General features: G+C 37.6%; 2 non-coding genes across 2 annotated transcripts; one reads left to right on the plus strand and one right to left on the minus strand.

The window, feature by feature from the left end:
• Positions 1–1,895: 1,895 nt before the first annotated feature.
• LOC128284883 (small nucleolar RNA R71) lies at positions 1,896–2,002 on the minus strand. Its single transcript, XR_008275303.1, has one exon. It is a non-coding gene; the product is annotated as a small nucleolar RNA R71 (small nucleolar RNA).
• Positions 2,003–10,915: 8,913 nt separating this feature from the next.
• LOC128284750 (small nucleolar RNA R71) lies at positions 10,916–11,022 on the plus strand. Its single transcript, XR_008275172.1, has one exon. It is a non-coding gene; the product is annotated as a small nucleolar RNA R71 (small nucleolar RNA).
• Positions 11,023–16,770: the final 5,748 nt, after the last annotated feature.

A 16,770-nucleotide genomic window follows, 5' to 3' on the forward strand; every position in this document is an offset into this window, starting at 1 on the left:
AATTAAGAACAAGTTAAATATTTATCATACAATTCAGAAAATAATAACAAGATTCGTCTTAGGTTTCATTCCCCTTAGGTATTTAGGGGATTTAGTTCATAACTAAATAAGAAAACATCTCAGAATAATAAAGAATACAAAACATAAAGAAAACCCAAAACTCCTGAAGGGGAATTGAGGAGAGATTTTCAGTCTTGATGATGAATTCGGCTTCTGAGATGAATCAATCTATTTCTTTGGAGTAATTCCTTACTCCCTATTCTGTGTCTCCTTTTTCTCCTTTCTAGGGTGTATTTATAGGCTTTGGAATGCCTATGAGCCTTCAAAATTAGCCTTTTCTGAATTGGACTCAACATGGGCTCGGTAGGGACACGCCCCTATGACACGCCTGTGTGCTATTACTTCAGGCTGTGCTCGAGCCTGTTAGAATGGCACGGGCGTGTGGGATGCCCGTGTGAGGAAGTCTAGGCCATTTTGAGTTCGTCTTTTGGCCCATTTTTTCCGTTTTTGGTCTGTTTTTCGTTCCTTTTGCTCTCCTATGCTCTCCTAAGTATAAAACATGAAATTAAAACATTAGGAGCATTGAATTCACCAATTCTAATGGAAAATCATCCATAAAATGCTTTAAACATGGGGTAAAGATATGTATAAATTACGGTTTATCATAGGGTGACAAGATTTTACCGGATTAGGGTGAAACCTAATAAGGGAATCCATAGATCGAGTTAATGCAATTCTAGGGTGTTAATTAGAAAGAGATTTCAATTATTCAACCAAGAGTTAGACGTTATTAGTCTCGAGAGAGATAATAATATAACTTAGGGATTTCTACGGATCAAGTCAAATGAATAAATCGTCTGATTCAGAGTCAAATAACAAGTGAAGTCTAGGTGGATTTGTCCTTAGGTATTGTCTCAATCAATCGAATTTTCCCAAAAATATTTTCCTAAGTTTTTCTTTCTATGCATTCTTAGTTAGTAATTAGTTTAGACAACCAAACCTCTTAAATTTTAGGCTAGATAATAAAAAGGAAGTAAATACTAGTACTCGTAGTTCCTTTGGGTTCGATAATCCGGTCTTGCTGAACTATACTCCTGTTCGATAGGAACACTTGCCTTAATCGTGATAATAAGTTAGTCTCAAGAACGTTTCATTTATAAATATTTAAAACCTGTTACGAATATCACGCATCAAGTTTTTGGAACTGTTTCCGGGGAACTAGGATATTAGGAAAACTCGATTTTTATTACTTTAGCCACTTTACTTTTATTACAATTTAAATTTTTAATTTCTTTTCTAATTTTTCTCTTATTTCCTTCTGACAGGTTTTTCTAGTTTATGACCAGAAGAAACTTTTTAACGGTGAGATCGACCGCACAGTTCGTAGAAACCGGAGAAAAATGAGGTGAAGCCTAAGATACCCAGAGGACGAATAGGAGGACGATACTTCAACCACAACCGAGGAGATAGCTGAACACTAAGAAAATCTACTACCTCCTGCGATTGCTGTTAATCAGAATCCTACTCCGCGTACTATGTATGATTATGCTAAACCTTCTTTAACAGGAACTGAATTGAGCATAGTTAGATCGGCTGTAGTCGCAAATACTTTTGAACTGAAACCTAATACAATTCAAATGATACAATAGTTTGTTCAGTTTGATGGTTTGCAGGATGAGGATCCGAATGCTCACTTGGCAAACTTTTTGGAACTATGTGATACAGTTAAAATTAATGGCGTTTCTGATGATGCCATTCATCTTCAGTTATTCCTCTTTTTATTAAGAAACAAAGCTAAACAGTGGTTGAACTCGTTGCCACGGGGGTCGATCACTACTTGGGAACAAATGACCGAGAAATTTTTATTAAAATATTTTCTACCGGCTAAAATGACTAAATTACGTAATGATATTTCTTTCTTTGTGTAGATAGATTTAGAAACACTCTACAATGCATGGGAGAGATACAAGGACCTCTTGAGAAGATGCCCTCACCATGGTTTACCGCTTTGGCTACAAGTTCAAACCTTTCATAATGGCCTAAATCCTTTGACTCGACAAATGGTTGACGCAGTTGCTGGCAGAACCATCAATAATAAGACACTTGAAGATGCCTATAAATTTATAGAGGAGATGTCACTGAATAACTATCAGTGGCAAGTCATGAGGATAAAGCCAACGAAAATAGCCGGAGTTTATAATGTCGATACAGTCACCATGCTCTCTAATTAGGTAGAACTCTTGAATAAGAAAATTGATGGTTTCCTTAGTTCTTCACAGGTTTACCCAGTAATGCACTGCGAAGCAAGTGGAGGCGGATCAAGCAGTTCAGAATACCCATCTTATAGCCAGAACATGGAGAACGAACAGTTAAATTACATGGGTAACAATCCTCAACTCAAAACAATCCCTATAGCAATACTTACAATGCAAGTTGGAGGAACCACCCTAATTTTTCATGGGGAGGCCAAGGGAACCAGAGACCACCATCTCCAGGCTTCCAACAACCACTTTACCAACAAGAGAAAAAGCCGAACCTTGAGGAGATGCTAACAAAATTCATCTCAGTGCTAGAAACTCGTTTTCAGAATACCGAGACAGCACTAAAAAATCAACAAGCATCAATCCAGGGGCTCGAAACTCAGATTGGACAGCTCAACAAGTTGATTTTTGAATGACCACAAGGTAGCCTGCCAAGCAACACTGAATCTAACCCAAGGAAGCAACTCAACGCGATTGCCATTCAAGATGAGGAATGGCTAGTTACAGAACCAAGGCCAGAAACGGGGGTAAGCTTAGGTAAGGATGAGGTCGACCACAATGAACCAAAGTCGGTGATTACAGAATATAAACCTCGCTGCCATACCCCAATACGACAAGGAAAGACCACTCAGACGGACAATTTGGTAAATTCTTTAAACTTCTAAAGAAACTACATATTAACTTACCGTTTATTGAAGCCCTTTCACAGATGCCAAACACAGTCAAGTTTTTAAAGAAGCTTCTGGCAAATAAACGGAAGTTAGATGAAACATCGCATGTGGAGCTGAACGCGGTCTGCTCAGCCATTCTACAGAATAAACTGCCTAACAAACTAAAATATCCAGGGAGTTTTACAATTCCTTGTTTAATTGGTAGTTTAGATTTTAATAATGTGTTGGCTGATTTAGGGGCTAGTATCAATGTTATGCCTTACAAATTATTTAAGCAACTAGGTCTAGGGAAACCCAAACAAACTAGGATGAGTATTCAATTAGTAGATAAAACTATCAGATTTCCTAGGGGTATTATTGAAGATGTACTCGTTAAAATAAAAAAATTATATTCCCAGTTGATTTCGTTGTTCTAGACATAGAGGAGGATAACAACATCCCCTTAATTTTAGGAAGGCCCTTTTTAACAACTGTCAGAACAATTATTGACGTTGGCACAGGTGAACTCAAACTTCGTGTGCGAGACGAAATAATCACCCTTTAAGCCCGTAATTCGAATAACACATCAAAAATCGAAGGTGACTGTACAAATCATTTGGCTAAAACTAACCATATAATGCAACCTTCTTTGCAGAAAACAAGTTCGAAGAACATACATAAGCCAAGCAACAACAAAGAACCTATCTGATCGCGATTTTTGTGTGACAGGTTTTAAATATTTATAAAGAATCGTTATTGAAACTAACTATTATTACGATGTAGGCAAGTGTACCTATCGAACAGTAGTATAGTTTTAGTAAGACCGGATTGTCAAACCCAAAGGAACTAAAAGTACTAATAATGACTGTCTTTTTTATTATCTAACCTAAAAATACGGGGGTTTTGTTTTAACTAACTAATTATCTAAACTAAGAATTCGTAGAAAGTAGAATTGGGGGATTACTTTTGGAAAACGATGGAATTAAGACAATACCTAAGGAAAAATCCACCTAGACTTTACTTGTTATTCTGGCTCCGAATTGGACGATTTATTCATTTAACTTGTCCCATAGAGATCCCTAACTTATGTTATTATCCCTATTCAGGACTAACAACGTCTAATCCCTAGATTGAATAATTGAGACTTTTCTCTAATTAACACCCTAAGGTTACATTAACTCGATCTATGGATCCCTTTATTAGGTTTCACCCTAATCTGGCAAAATCTTGTCACCCTATGTCTAGGCGCAATCAACTCCGCTTAATTATGACAAATGTACTCTTAGACAGGGTTTATTCCTCTTCTGAATAAGAGCTTATCTTGAATCAGTATCTTGGGATATCAAAATAAGAATTAAGAACATATAATTAAGAACAAGTTAAATATTTATCATACAATTCAGAAAATAATAATAAGATTCATCTTAGGTTTCATTCCCCTTAGGTATTTAGGAGATTTAGTTCATAACTAAAAAGGAAAACATCTCAGAAGAGTAATGAATACAAAACATAAAGAAAACCCAAAACTCCTAAAGGGAAATTGAGGGGAGATCTTCAGTCTTGATGGTGACTCTGGCTTCTGAAATGGATCAATTGGCTTCCCTTGAGTAGTTCCCTGCCTCCTTCTCTCTGTGTCCCTTTTCTTCTTCCTTTAGGGCGTATTTATAGACTTTAGAATGTCTAAAAGCCCTTAAAATTAGCTTTTTTCGAATTGGAATCAACTTGGGTTCGACAGGGACACGCACACTCGTGTGCGAGTACTTCAGGTCGTAGTCAAGCCTGTTAAATAGGCACGGACGTGTGGTCTGCCTATGTGAGTCGTGTTTCGATTCTGCCAAATTGACACGACCGTGTGGTCTGCCCGTGTGAGGAAGTCCAGGCCGTGTTGATTTCGTACTTTGGCCCATTTTCTCAGTTTTTGGCTCATTTCTCGTTCCTTTCTCTCTCCTATGCTCACCTAAGTATAAAACATGAAATTAAGGCATTAGGAGCACCGAATTCACCAATTCTAAGGAAAAATCATCCATAAAATGCGTTAAGCATGGGGTAAAAATACATATAAATTACGGTTTATCAAATACCCCCACACTTAAGCATTTGCTTGTCCTCAAGAAAAATTCTCAACTCATAATCAAAATAAATTCTTCTCAACCTATAATTTCTATCTATAATATCTCAAAATAATCCATAGGTAATCATACATTGAAAATTCAACTGAAAGAACATCAAAGTTTCAAACATTCCAAGTTGAGTATTTAATCATGCAAAACTTTAAGCATCTCTCCTTATCTAAGTGGTTACCTCGATTTGAAATCTCACGGAGTTTAACATTCTCACTAAAGATTCACTCAAATCACTGAAAGTGTTTAAGGACAATGTAAGTAGCACTCATCAGTCAATATGAAAAGTTATTACCATAGGCTTGCATGAAAATCACATCTCCACCACTATAAATTGAGATGATCCATCAATCAAAAGGTCTTTAGAGGGTTGTAACGTGGCTTTGGTTAAGGGGTGTGGTCACAAGCTGAAAGAAATGGTTAAAATAGAGATTGAATTGAAAAATCACTTAACTAGAAAAAGATTTAATCATCACTTGCGTACAACAGAGCTTATTCTCAGTATATGGAATTTAAATACTTAAGCTCAAAAACAAAAGATTACTACTAATGTGCATACACAGTTTTTTTTTAAGAACAAGTTAAATAACATAGACTACTATTAAGAACAAGACATAGCTGAGTAATTATTTCAATTCAAATCTCGACAAAAATTGGGATCAAATTTAATTTAGGGGATTTCAACAATAATGGGTTAAAGGTTAATATTACGGGTAATACAAAAAAAAATGGGTTGTTAGGCTCAAAGGGGTTCACTAGGGGTTAATTTTGGAGGTAGGTTTTTCATGGCATAAGTGGGTTAATCCTAAGTGCCTTAATCATTTTGACATATCAAATCAAATGGTGTGGTCTTGACATGCATAATCAAACAAGTTCTAGAATAACAGTTCAATACTGACGCACTCAAAGTAATAATAAAAGTGAGCATGAAAGAATTAATAGATGCTCAAAAGGCTCAAAAATCTCACGAAAATTATGGCTTTTTGATGTTTAAAACATGTGAATTCCAACTCAAAGTAATACCTAAACTTTGGGGAAACAACCTAAATTTTTAAATTCTTAAAAATCAACTTATCATGCTTGATTCTCTAATATCTTAAAGTTTAAACAATCAATGCATAAATGCCTATGTTTTAATTCAAGGTATATAAAAAAATCACAAATCAATCAAAATTTATCCTAAAAATGATATGAGAGCTTTTCAAGAGAACAAGGCAATCATTCAGGGATTTTTCTGATAATGAAATGAATACCCCGACACTTAAGATGTACATTATCCTCAATGTACAAAGATAGATATAAGAATATAGAAATAAGATAGGGAGAGGAGTGAAACTTCCTGAGTGATGAGTGAATTTCCTTGAACTGGAGTTTTAGAGAATAATCGGCGTGAGGGTGGAGGAGGATACTCCAGCGGTGGTAGAGGTTCATTAGTCCATAAGTCCTTTCCCAGTGGAGTTTCGAGTTCCTGAATAATGAGCTATGGAGCTCTTTATAACTGTGATAGAATCAAGAACTCTTTTAGGAAATATATAAGGAAGGGTAAGTACTCAATAGGAATTAGCCAAAATTAAAAATTGTAAAATAATAATTATAAGTCCTAATAAAAATAAGGTGAAAGAAAAATAAAAAGTAGTCTTAAAATAAAATAAAAGTAAAAACATAAAATAATAAATAAATGTTTTTAAACATCTTCATCGCTAAATGGTTCGCGAGGTGGGAGAGGCGATGAGATGTGAAGGTGCTGAAAAATCTGCTATAGAGTAGAATCAATGTTGTCAAATCGTTGAAAACACTGCTGCTCGAATCGAGTGAGGCACTCAAAGATGTCAGCATATGAAGCCGCCGCATGAATTGGACGAGAGGGTGGTGGTGGCTGAGACGGTGGGTCCTCGTGTTGTGGGGGGACATTATCAGTAATGTCTTCGGGGGCCTCCTTCTCGGTAGATTGGGCGAGTCGATATTGAGGAGGGTAGGTTCCTCGGCGCTTTTCGATCATCCTCATGCTAAGCATGCTCGAGATGGCTTGTGGAGACATCTGGCCAATGAGGGTCAAAGATGATTCTTGGGCCACGGTGCTGAGGAGCCCGTAGTGTCGAGCCAATCGCGTCACATAAGGGCCAATGGAGATGACCCCCTTCCTATGTCGCTCCATCTGGTGTTGAATGACGAGGGCAATGAAATAGGCAAGGTTGATGACGTGCCCGTGCGACATACACCATAGAAAGTAGGCGTCGTGAGTATTAACGACGCCAGTTCTCTCTTGCCTTCCTGTTATCGTGTGAGCTCAGAGATGGAGGGAGAGCCGATGCCTTGGAGCGGCTAGGATTATAGGTGGTTGCACCTGGTACTAGTATGTCCCAACAACGTAAAGGAGAATGATGGATATGGTAGTTGAGAGTATCTAAGTCATTCTCCTCCATGAATTCCTCCGTATATAAGCCCAGTGTCGTACCGAATTCTAGGACGCTGAGCTGGCGGACTAATCTGCCTAGGCTAAAATTGCACCGTGTCGGGATCATCGTAGTTCATCATCACGGTCTGAAGATGAAATGTGAAGCATAATTCTATCGTGAGCTCGAGATACGTTGGGTCGATGATCTCAAAGAAAAGCTCTCAAGGGTCGGTGGTTAAGAGGGCCCAAATCGCATCAGCCAACTGAACTTGTTCTACTGCAGCCCAGTCGATACAGCGGCCCGCAATTAAAGGTCGGGCCCAGAATATTTGGAAAAGTTCTTCTTGGGGCCGGATGGGGAATTGCAGGAAATGGTGGTAAATTTCTGCTGTAGGACCCGAAGAAGATGACGCTCCTTTCTTTTTCTTTGAAGTAGGGACAACTGCCTTTTTAGCACGTGAAGACAACATTGTATGCCTGCAATTGGAAACATTAATTCATCTTGATGAGTGGACAGGGGAAAATGCGGATAAATTCGAAGAGGAAAATCCATAAATATGTTCAACCACAATTACTAAGTTTAACAAAAACAATAAGTTCAATGACCTAATTTTGTGGCATTAGCGTGGTGATATAAGTAAAAATGGCAAAGAATGGAATGTATCATACTATATAAATGAACATAAATGTCAAGACAAGAGGCATGAATATTTCAACTATCCTAACCATGAATATGCACTTCTAACTAATCAAGTGGAGTAGAGAAATCACGTAATGAATAAGAATTTGAACAAGAAAAAGATGATAACTTGTTCTATAAATGACATTTGAGTGATAGAAAGATGAAAATATTATGAACAATATAGATTACTATGATAAATAACATTATAAATTAGTGAAATAAAAGAGAAAGGAGTAAACAAATGCTAAAGGAGAGAGGTTGGGTGTCAAAAATGCAGTTGGAAGCTGCGCACGGGCGTGGTGGGGAGGGCGTGTGGACTTGCAGCGGCTAAGGTTAGGGTTTTTTGGCTGAAGAAGATAATGAATAGTGAAGCCTATTTATAGATTTTGGGGCACACAGCCAGGGAACATGCCCGTGTTCCCCAATTTTTGCCCGTGTGATTCTCGAACTTTGAATTTGGACACGTTTGATAATTTCCCTATGCCTGTGTTCCTTGGACGTGTGGGTGCACACGGCTGTGTCGCACGACCGTGCCTGGCTTCGTTCGTTTCTCCCACGCCTATGTATGTAGGCCCACGCTCGTGTTAATTTAATAGGTTCGCCCACGGCTGTGGCGATTTATCGTAGCCTGTGTTTGGGGAAATTTTTGCTCTATTTCCACACGGCCTAAGGAACGCCCGTGTGCTAGTCGTGTCTGTGTGGGAAACCTGTGTTCAAGAGCTCCGTTAGTAAGTTAGGTGGTAAATACTAAAATTTAAAGAAGTTAATACAGTTAGTGCTCGGGTTGCCTCCCGAGAAGCGCTTATATATAGTCTAAGCTTGACTTACCTCTCCATTGAATGGTCATGGTGGTTCGAAGAGTTTATACTCCTCATTCCTGCTATCATTCTCATCAAAATAAGGTTTTAGATGGGTGTTGTTTACCTTAAAAGTGCCGAACTTGGGATGACTTACCTCGATTATACCGAATGGAAAAATGCTAAGTACCGTAAGAGGGATTTCTTCATTTGGTTTGGTAGTGACAATGTGAGGATCTGCGGCATCTAATAATACTTTATCTCCAACCTTAAGTTGATTGAGCTCATTCTAGCATAGTTTTGGTTTATCGTGTGTTCTCGGTTTATGCATTCGCCATTCATCAAGCTCCTCAATTTGTAGCCTTTGATCTTCATGAATAAGTCCTCTACTATTGCTTGAGAATGGCTCATGTACTTCCTTCAGACTCATTTCCTGCAAAGTAGGTTGCACCTTATTGTCAGTTTTAGTAGAATGGTTTAAACGATCACCTTCAATTTTCGATATGGCGCCAGAATTGTGAGCTTGAAGGGTGATTGTTTCGTCTCCCACACGGAGTGTGAGCTCACTTATGCCAACATCAATAATCGTTTTAGAAGTTGCTAAAAGGGCCGTCCCAAAATCAAAGGAGTGTTGCTATCCTCCTCTATGTCTAGAATAATGAAGTCAACGGGAAATATAAATTTATCGACTTTAACTAGCACATCTTTAATAATACCCCTAGAGAATCTTATAGTTTTATCTGCTAATTGAATGCTCATCCTAGTCTGTTTGGGTTTCCCAAGACCTAATTGTTTGAACATTTTGTAGGGCATGACGTTAATACTAGCCCCTAAATCAGCTAATGCATTATTAACATCTAAACTCCCAATTAAGCAAGGAATCATAAAACTCCCTGGATCTTTTAGTTTGTTGGGTAGTTTATTCTGTAGAATAGCTGAGCAAACTGCGTTTAGCTCCACATTCGACGCCTCGTCCAACTTCTGTTTATTTGCTAAAAGCTCCTTTAAAAATTTCATCGTGTTTGGCATCCGTAATATAGCTTCAATAAACGGTAAGGTAATATGTAATATTTTTAAGAGTTTAAGAAATTTACCAAATTGTGCATCTGAGCAGTTTTTCCTTGTCGCGTTAGGGTATGGCACACAAGGTTTATATTCAACATTCACTACTTTGTTTTTATTATGATCTACCTCACCTTGACCTCTGCTTACCACAGTTTCTTGCCTCGGTTCTGGCTCAGGCTCAACAAATCCTTCTTCATCTTGAACATTAATCACGTTGAGCTATTCCCTTGGGTTGGGTTCAGTATTACTTGCAAGCTACCTCGTGGTCGTTCGGAGATTAGTTTGGAAAGCTGGCCGATCTGAGTTTCGAGCCCTTGGATCGACGCTTGTTGATTTTTAAGTACTGTCTCGGTGTTCTGGAAATGGGTTTCTGACACCGAGATAAATTTAGACAACATCTCTTTAAGGTTCAATTTCTTTTCCTGTTGATAGGGTGGTTGTTGAAAACCTGAAGGATTTTGTGGTCTTTGATTTCCTTGACTGCCCCACGAGAAATTGGGATGGTTCCTCCAACCTGCATTATAAATGTTACTATATGGGTTATTTTGGGGTCTAGAGTTATTGTTACCCATATATTGAACTTGTTACTCCTCGATGCTAGGGTTGAAGGGTTGATACTCTGTGCATGCTCCTCCTCCATTCGTCTCGCACCTCGTTACTGGATGTACCTGAGTAGAACCAAGTAAACCATTAATCTTTTTATTCAGAAGTTCTGCCTGGTTTGACAGCATAGTGACCGAATCGACGTTATAAACGCCTACTGTTTTAGTTGGCTTAGTCCTCATGACTTGCCACTGATAGTTATTCAGTGACATATCTTTAATAAACTCATAAGCATTTTCAAGTGTTTTATTTTTTATGGTTCCGCTATCAGCTGCGTCAACCATTTGTCGAGTCGAAGGATTCAGGCCATTATAGAATGTTTGAACCTATAGCCAAAGCGGTAACCCATGATGAGGGCACCTTCTTAGTAAGTCCTTGTATCTCTCCCATGCATCATAAAGAGTTTCTAAGTCCATCTGCACAAACGAAGAGATATCATTACGTAATTTGGCCGTTTTAGCCGGTGAAAAACATTTTAATAGAAATTTTTCGGTCATTTGTTCCCAAGTAGTGATTGACCCTCGTGGTAACGAGTTCACTGTTTAGCTTCGTTTCTCAATGAAAAAGGGAATAACTGAAGACGAATGGCATAGTCAGAAACGTCATTAATTTTAAATGTATCGCAGAATTTCAGGAAATTTGCCAAGTGAGTGTTCGGATCCTCATCCTGCAAACTATCAAACTGAACAAATTGCTGTATCATTTGAATAGTGTTAGGTTTTAGTTCAAAATTATTTACAGCAATACCAGGCTTAACTATACTTGACTTAGTTCCTGTTAAAGTAGGTTTAGCATAATCATACATAATACGAGGAGTAGGATTCTGATTCGTTAGTTCAACATGTATCGCAGGAGGTAGCTGACTGTCTTGGTTTTCAGCCATCTCTTCGGTTGGGGTTTGAGTATCGTCCTCTTGCTCGTTCTCTGTGTATCTTAAGCTTCACCTTATTTCTCTTTGGTTTCTGCGAACTGTGCTATCGATTTCTTCAAAAGTAGTGGTCCTGACGAGTTTTTTCTAGTCATAAACTATAAAAACTTGCCAAGAGAAAGAAAAATTAAATTAATAAATAATAATAAAATTAAAAATTAAAAACTAAATTGCAAGAAAAATAAATGGCTAAAGTAATAAAAATTGAGCATTCCTAATATCTTAGTTCCCCGACAACGGCGCTAAAAACTTGATCGCGATTTTCGTATGACAGGTTTTAAATATTTATAAAGAATTGTTCTTGAAACTAACTATTATCACGATGTAGGCAAGTGTACCTATCGAACAGTAGTATAGTTTTAGCAAGACCGGATTGTCGAACCTAAAGAAACTAAAAGTACTAGTAATGACTGTCTTTCTATTATCTAGTCTAAGAATAAGGGGGTTTTGTTTTAACTAACTAATTATCTAAACTAAGAATTCGTAGAAAGTAGAATTGGGGGATTACTTTTGGAAAACGATTGAATTAAGACAATACCTAAGGAAAAGTCCACCTAGACTTTACTTGTTATTCAGGCTCCAGATCGAACGATTTATTCATTTAACTTGTCCCGTAGAGATCCCTAAGTTATGTTATTATACCTATTCAGGACTAACAACGTCTAATCCCTAGATTGAATAATTGAGACTTTTCTCTAATTAACACCATAGGGTTGCATTAACTCGATCTATGGATCCCCTTATTAGGTTTCACCCTAATCCGGCAAAATCTTGTCACCCTATGTCTAGGCGCGCAATCAACTCCGCTTAATTATGACAAATGTACTCTTAGACAGGGTTTATTCCTCCTCTGAATAAGAGCTTATCTTGAATCAATATCCTGGGATATCAAAACAAGAATTAAGAACACATAATTAAGAACAAGTTAAATATTTATCATATAATTCAGAAAATAATAACAAGATTCGTCTTAGGTTTCATTCCCCTTAGGTATTTAGGGGATTTAGTTCATAACTAAAAAGGAAAACATCTCAGAAGAATAATGAATACAAAACATAAAGAAAACCCAAAACTCCTGAAGGGAAATTGAGGGGAGATCATCAGTCTTGATGGTGACTCTAGCTTCTAAGATGGATCAATCGGCTTCCCTTGAGCAGTTCCCTGCCTCCTTCTCTTTGTGTCCCTTTTCCTCTTCCTTTAGGGTATATTTATAGGCTTTAGAATGCCTAAAAGTCCTCAAAATTAGCCTTTTCTGAATTGTACTCAACTTGGGTTCGGCAGGGACACGCCCGTGTGACATGCTCGTGTGCGATTACTTCAGGCTGTGGTCAAGCCTGTTAAATAGGCACGGGCATGTGGTCTACCTATGTGAGTCGTGCTTCGATTCTGCTAAATTGACACGGCCCTGTGGTCTGCCTATGTGAGGAAGTCCAGGCCATGTTGATTCGTACTTTGGCCCATTTTCTCAGTTTTTGGCTCGTTTCTCGTTCCTTTCGCTCTCCTATGCTCACCTAAGTATAAATGATGAAATTAAGGCATTAGGAGCATCGAATTCACCAATTCTAAGGAAAAATCATCCATAAAATACGTTAAGCATGGGGTAAAAATATGTATAAATTACGGTTTATCACTATCCATAAAGAATGAAGGTTACCAATTGATGAGCTAGATGAATGGCGGACACAGAAATCGAGAAAATACAATAAACCAAAACCATGCCATGAGGAGCTTAATTCCTCCAAAAATCAACTTAAAGTTGGAGACAAAGTACTACTCGATGCAGTAGATCCTCGAATCGCCATTTCTGAACCAAATGAAGAAGCCTCTCTTACGGTTATTAGTATTTTTCATACGGTACGGTCGAGGTAAACCACTCCAACTTTGGCACATTCAAGGTAAATGATACTCGTATTAAACCTTATGTTGATAAAATTGATAGCAGGGATGAGGAGTGTAAACTCCTCGATTCACCATGATCATGCACCAAAGAAGTAAGTCGAGCTTAGACTACAAATAAGAGCTTCTCGGGAGGTAACCTGAGCACTAACAGTATTAATTTCTTTAAATTTGAGTTTTTAACATCTAACGTACTAACCAAATCATGGTACACAGACTCTCTAAATACCACACGAACAGGCACACGGGCATGCTTTAGGCCGTGCGAAAATAGGGCAAAATGTTTCCAACATGGGAAGCGATAAAGTCGTTACGGCCGTGCGACATGGCCGTGGGCGAACCTGCCAAAACAACACGGGCATTCGACATGCCCGTGCCTCGAAACCCTGGATGAACCTGTCGCACGCCTGTGCCCATCATCCGTGGGCGAACCTGTCAAGTTAACACGGGCGTGGACTTATGTACACGAGAGTGGGAGAAGCGAACGAAGTGAGACACGACCGTACAACACGGCCATGTGCACTCACACGCCTGAGCAACACGGGAATGGGCCAAATGTCAGACGCGCCCAAATTCAAAATTCGCAAAACATAGGAGCAAAAATTAGGGCACACGGGCATGTCCCACAGTCGTGTGCCCCAAAATCTATAAAAACCCCTCACTATTCATCATCTCCCTCCCTAAAAATCCCTAACCCTAGTCGCTGTAACTCCACATGCCCTACCCCCCACGCCCGTGCACCGTCTACAACACCAATTTTGACGCCCCAAGTTCCTTCTTTTTCTGTTTGTTTACTCTTTTCTCTTTATCTCCTTTGAATATTTTGTTTATTTCATGATTTCTCTGCTCTATTTTCCTATTTTAAATGAATTCTCATAGTTAGAACAATAGAATAATTTTGCTTGTTTATAAGAATTTTGTCATTTTAGTTACTCCATTATGCTCTACTTTTTATTTTTCCTAGTTTCATGAAATTTATGCTTCCTATATACATTCATTCATATTCTTGTTACATTATTCCAATAATACTATAACTTGATACATTTAGTAGTTTTGTTTACTTCATCCACTATGTAAGTCTAATGAAATCTTCATATTTAGTTTTGTGCTTCTGTGCTATTTTTGGGATGTATTGTTTGAGTTTCGATTTTTTAACGCAGGTTCAATGTCATCATCAGGTGGTAAGAAGACTTCTGTTCCTACCTCGAAGAAGCGGAAAGGAGTAGCGTCATCCTCGGGTCACATCTCGAAAAATCGACACCCCTTCCTCCAGTTTCCACCAGGAAATCAGGAGGAACTTTTTCAGATACTTCGGGCCCGACCTTTAGGTGTGGGCCGCTGCATTGACTGGACCGCGCTTGAACAAGTTCAGTTTGTAACACCCTGATTTTGGGCCTAGTTGGAACAGTGGTTTCGGGACCACAAATCTGATGATGAAAATTTTATTTTTTATTATATTTTTATGGTCTACGATTTCACAGAATAATTTCGTGAAAATTTCGTTCGAAAATTTTGACGTTCGGGCACTTAATTTAGTTAAAAGGACTAAATAGTAAAAAGTTCAAAAGTTGAGTTCTACATACTAGAGGTGTCCAATTGTTATGAAATATTAAATTGAGGGTCCTTAAATGGCAATTAGACCATTGGTTAATTTCTGGACAAAAATAGACATGAAATGGGTGTAATAAAATATTTTTAAGTTAGGGGTATTTTGGTAAACTAATAATTAAAAGAATTAAAAAGGGAAATAATCCAAATTAGCTATCATCTTCTTCATTCAACCATTTCTACCAGCAGCAGCCATGGTTAAGGTTTGTTCAAACTCCCAAGCTCGATTTTAAGTGCTCCTTAGCCCCGTTTTTAAAGTTATTTACATTTTTGAAATCCCGGTAACTTGTTTAAGCTTATTCTAGCAATAATTTAACTTAGGGTTTATATTTGGAAAAATACCCATAGGTGAAATATGTTTATTTTGACGTTTTATGGTAGAATATGAAGCTTGAAATTGTGTTAAACAACTTTTATTAAGCTATTTTACGTGAAAACGAGTAAAACGACATAATCGGTAAAAATACCTAATGTTCATAAGTACATGTTAGAGTACGAATTTGATGTTGCTATAGAAGAGAAAAATGATCAAAATGTCATAAAACATAAGGAAATAGGATGAAGTTTAATTTACGAGCCTAGGGGTAAAAATGTAATTTTGACAAAGTTTAGGGGCAAAGTTGTAATCTTGGAAAAATATGATTTTGGGTTAATTTGAATAATGTGAGTCCTAACTAGGCTATATTTGAAATGATAGAGCAAGGAAAAATCGAAATTCAGGCTAAAATCAGAAAATATCAGGTTGTGGACAAAATGTTAAAAATGGTCATTTTCGCATACGAGGTAAGTTCATATGATTTTTAATAATGCAATGTGCAATTTAATGTTATTGCTTTGATATTAAATGAGATGTAAGTTCACGTGTAAATGTGGTAACATAATTGTTATTTTAAGTAATTTAATGTTATTTATATGATATGATGATTATTATTATGAAATATTATGCTGTGGATTATTATTTAGTAATATGCAAATTATGTGAGCTATTTGATAAATATGAAATGCTACCAAGTATCGGTTCCAACAGTCCGTGGAAAATGGCAAAGATGTGTGATTAAGGAAAATCCCGTTTGAACCTTGGGAATAGATTAGGATACAAGTGACATGTCACTAGGATATTTGAGTTCCGAACTCATTGAGTTGAGTCCGAGTTCGTGAGATGTAACTAGGCATCCAAACTCGTTGAGTTGAGTTCGAGTTCACTTATGGATGGGTACACCCGAGCTCATTGAGTTGAGTCCGAGTTCACCTATGGGTGGGTTACATGGTAGCTTGGCTACACATATATTCTGCAGGCTATTGAGTTTGTCTAGCTGTGGGCAAGACACTTATGTGCATGCATTCCATGTATCCGATTATATTTTGAGTGTTCAACGGGTAATTTGGCGAAGTATTCGTTGATGATCCCAATGAGATAAGCCATTGCTGAGTATGTCTTTGAGTTATGTTACAAGTTGTGCAGGTATGTACACTAAACTTATGTGTGATGCCTTGACATGTGATGATCTATGATGTATATAGTATTTGGTGAATATTATGAAAATGACATGATTTGGAATAAGTCATTGATACTTGATGACATTGAGATTATGGATTTATTCTTATAAACCATAATTATGTGTTCTTACCATTATGAATGAAATGATATTTTATGGATTTTGTGAATAATAGTAATGAATGAGTAAATTTAGCCTTGGCAGTTTTGGATTACTGTAGTGGCACAACTTTGGAAATTTACCATAAATTTTGGAAATTGAATTAGGGG

The sequence above is a fragment of the Gossypium arboreum genome, chromosome 11 (assembly GCF_025698485.1).
Source record: "Gossypium arboreum isolate Shixiya-1 chromosome 11, ASM2569848v2, whole genome shotgun sequence".
NCBI classification, from domain to species: Eukaryota; Viridiplantae; Streptophyta; class Magnoliopsida; order Malvales; family Malvaceae; genus Gossypium; species Gossypium arboreum.